General features: G+C 37.0%; 1 pseudogene; it reads right to left on the bottom strand.

Annotated features, from left to right (window-relative positions):
- Positions 1-1,627: 1,627 nt before the first annotated feature.
- On the bottom strand, positions 1,628-2,195 carry LOC141504055 (solute carrier family 25 member 16 pseudogene; annotated as a pseudogene).
- Positions 2,196-3,137: the final 942 nt, after the last annotated feature.

Here is a 3,137-nt window from a genome sequence, read left to right as displayed (position 1 = left end):
AATTGGTAATATTATAACCCAGAAGGGGAAACCTAAACACGTATATCCGTCAACTGGTAAGTTTATAGATGAATCAAACATTTGTCTGATGAGAAGAAAAAATAAAATCAATAACATTCATCCCATTATTTACTCAAAATTCCTCAATTTACAATAACTATATCAGAAGTGTTCTTTGTCTTAATCCAAAACAAACATGGAGGCACACAATGATGTCCACTAATTTTCCAACTCATCTAATGGTGATGATTTTACATATCATTAACTTTAAAATGACATTTGCAAAAATAAGTAATAATAACGCTGAAATCTACAAAGAATGAATCCTGGCATTTTTAAATTCCTTGGTTTTAAGCAGCAGATCAATAAAATTATTTTCTATATCACCATTAAATAAATTTCCATTACTAAAGAAGTTTCTCTCATGTGAGAACATTTTGATGTTGTATATGTTTGTCTTTCATTTTTGAAGGAGATCGCGATATCAAGGAGGTGATGCCATGACAAGCACATGAACTGGATTTGCATATGGGGAGGGGTGCTTGTGCTAAGTCACCAGCTGCACTTTCTCCTCCAGCAATATCTTAGTCCAGTGGCCATATATGAATCAGGATGATTGGAGAAGGCCCTCGACAAAAGGCAATCAAGGTTAACTAACTTGCCAAAAGTCACCCAGCTAATCAGTGGCAAGTGTCTAAGGCAGGATTAGAACTCTCATCTTCCTCATTCCAAGGCCAGTGCTCTGTCCACTGTAGCACCTAGCTGCCCTTGTGATGCTGTAATGTATTAATGCATTTATCATTTTAATTATACATGCAATCCATATAATGACGATAAGGAGGATGCTGTCAATCTACCTGTACACATGCAACAGAAATCATAATCCAATCTTGATCTATAAATTAAATCTGTCAGGATTGGTCTATTTTTTTGAAATCACTAAGTTTATTTACAATCATTCAAACAGCCTTTAAGGAATAGCGTGTCTTTTATAAAAACATTATGTAAAAACATCCCATAGTATCAGATATACCAACAAGTATAAGCTATAATACCTGCAAGCAAGCTTCCCAGACTGGTCAAGAAAAATTTCTGTATACATTCTTGCTACAATAATCACAAGTGATTAAATCAGTATCAGAAGCAAAATGAACTTAGTTCACTGTAAAATCCAGAATGGGTTTTCATTATATCTGGCTTAAGGCTGCGAGTTGTTTTTTTTGGTGTTGTGATTATTAAAAAACAAAAATAACCTCGGGAGAACACAATAGAATTAAAAGGAAATCTCAAAAAACCTGAAATGGGCTTCAAAGAATTTCATCAGTTTCTCAAAACTTTCAATTATTTTAATGAAACTAATTAAGTTAAAACATCCAGAGTTGACCTAAGAGCATGTTTTATATCAGAAAACTATAAATTATCACTTAAAACAACAGAAATCACTTCTAATTTCTAACAAAAGAAAAATTAAGCAGTCCCATACCATTGATTGTAATCCTCAACTTCACTTAAACTATAGACACTGCTGCCCTCTAACCAGGTGCCAATAGGAAAAAATATCATAGACAGATAGAAAGATAGATAGATAGATAGATAGATAGATAGATAGACAGATAAGAGAAAAATGTCACCAGTTGAGATAGTAAAACTGTTTCATGTCTGTAAGTTGTGAACTTAAGAGCAAACACATAGAATGTAGTTAAGAGACAGACCCTGATAGAGTCCTCTGAATATTCCACACTGTCTTTCCTCATACTTTAGTGTCTTCAACATTATGAGGCACTTTGAAGAAGCTGGGAGAACAATTCTGACTTGCATTTAAAGAGAGATTACATCAAGCTTACATCAAGATACTGTCTGTACTATTGTTCCAGTAACACCAATACAAAGCAAATTTATCTGCATTTTCAGACCTAAGACATTGGGCACTCTGATGAAGACCTTTGAAGCAAGGTAAGGGCATGGGAGAGAATAACAGTCTTTAAGGTACCAAAATTACGAAGGAAATTCCTGCATAAGGAACCAGTCTGATGATAGTAGCCATCAGTCCTCTAAAAAGTCCTTTCCTTTGCATCAATCGTTTTGTATACATGAACAGCTCCAATGTATGTTTGTTCTCCTTCCCCCATGCAAGACCAGGCAAAGTCTATGTCAACTCTGTAAGTGCAAGTGACCACTGTCATCATACCTTCCATGGACGCAGCCACTATCAGATAACTATATCCAGAAATCACAAGTTTTATCATAATTAAACTTTTTCTAATGGAGAAAGGACACAAACTCAGTTGCGTCATATGGAACGATTCTTATCACTTTTGCTCCATTCTCTCTCTATAGACCAAGTCAGTCTTTTTTTCTGGGGACAGCATACAAAGCAGAAAACAGTCCTAAATGTTTGCACTGGTGACTGATTTTTTGCCAATAATAACATGTACTTTCGATCCAAAGGTGGGATGATGGTTTTGATACAACATCCTGAGGTACATCCTACCACAAAGAAGCACAGCCTGTAGCTGTCCCTTTGAGTTGTGGTGGGCTGGAGCTTCCACCTCCTGCTCCTCCACTCCAAAGCTGCCAGTGCCACCATCTTTGCCTTGGGGCTGCTTGAGCTGGGCTGTTCAGCTCATGGTGGAAAATGACCAGCTCAGGCCAGCAATGCTCTACAAGTCTGCCCCATAGCCCAGCAGCTGAGGTTCCAGTTTTTCTTTCTTACAGCATGGTGATGCTCCTCTGTGATATTCATGCTCCTTGCCTTGTTCAGCCATTGCATGGTGGATGAACAACTACTTTGTTTCCAATCCACAGCTGTCCCAAAAAGTGCTGCTGTAAATAGTTTGGAGTGTATGGGACTTTTTAGTGTTTTCTGTTTTTTGCAAAGCAATAGTGTGAAGTGACTTGCCCAAGGTCACACAGCTAGGTAATTATTAATTGTCTGAGGTCGAATTTGAACTCAGGTCCTCCTGACTCTAGGGCTAGTGCTCTATCCATTTTGCCACCTAGCTGCACCAGAACTTTTTTAAAATTATTGATGACTTCTTTGGGGTGTAATGGAGTCTTTGCTTTGAAAGCTTTCAAAATATTTGGTACTTTCTGTGTATAATTCCTAATTATTTTTCAAAATGAACATGTCATTTCAT

This window comes from Macrotis lagotis, unplaced genomic scaffold (assembly GCF_037893015.1).
Source record: "Macrotis lagotis isolate mMagLag1 unplaced genomic scaffold, bilby.v1.9.chrom.fasta BILBYCTG043, whole genome shotgun sequence".
Classification (NCBI taxonomy): domain Eukaryota; kingdom Metazoa; phylum Chordata; class Mammalia; order Peramelemorphia; family Peramelidae; genus Macrotis; species Macrotis lagotis.
This window is presented reverse-complemented; position numbering and strand designations above follow the sequence as displayed.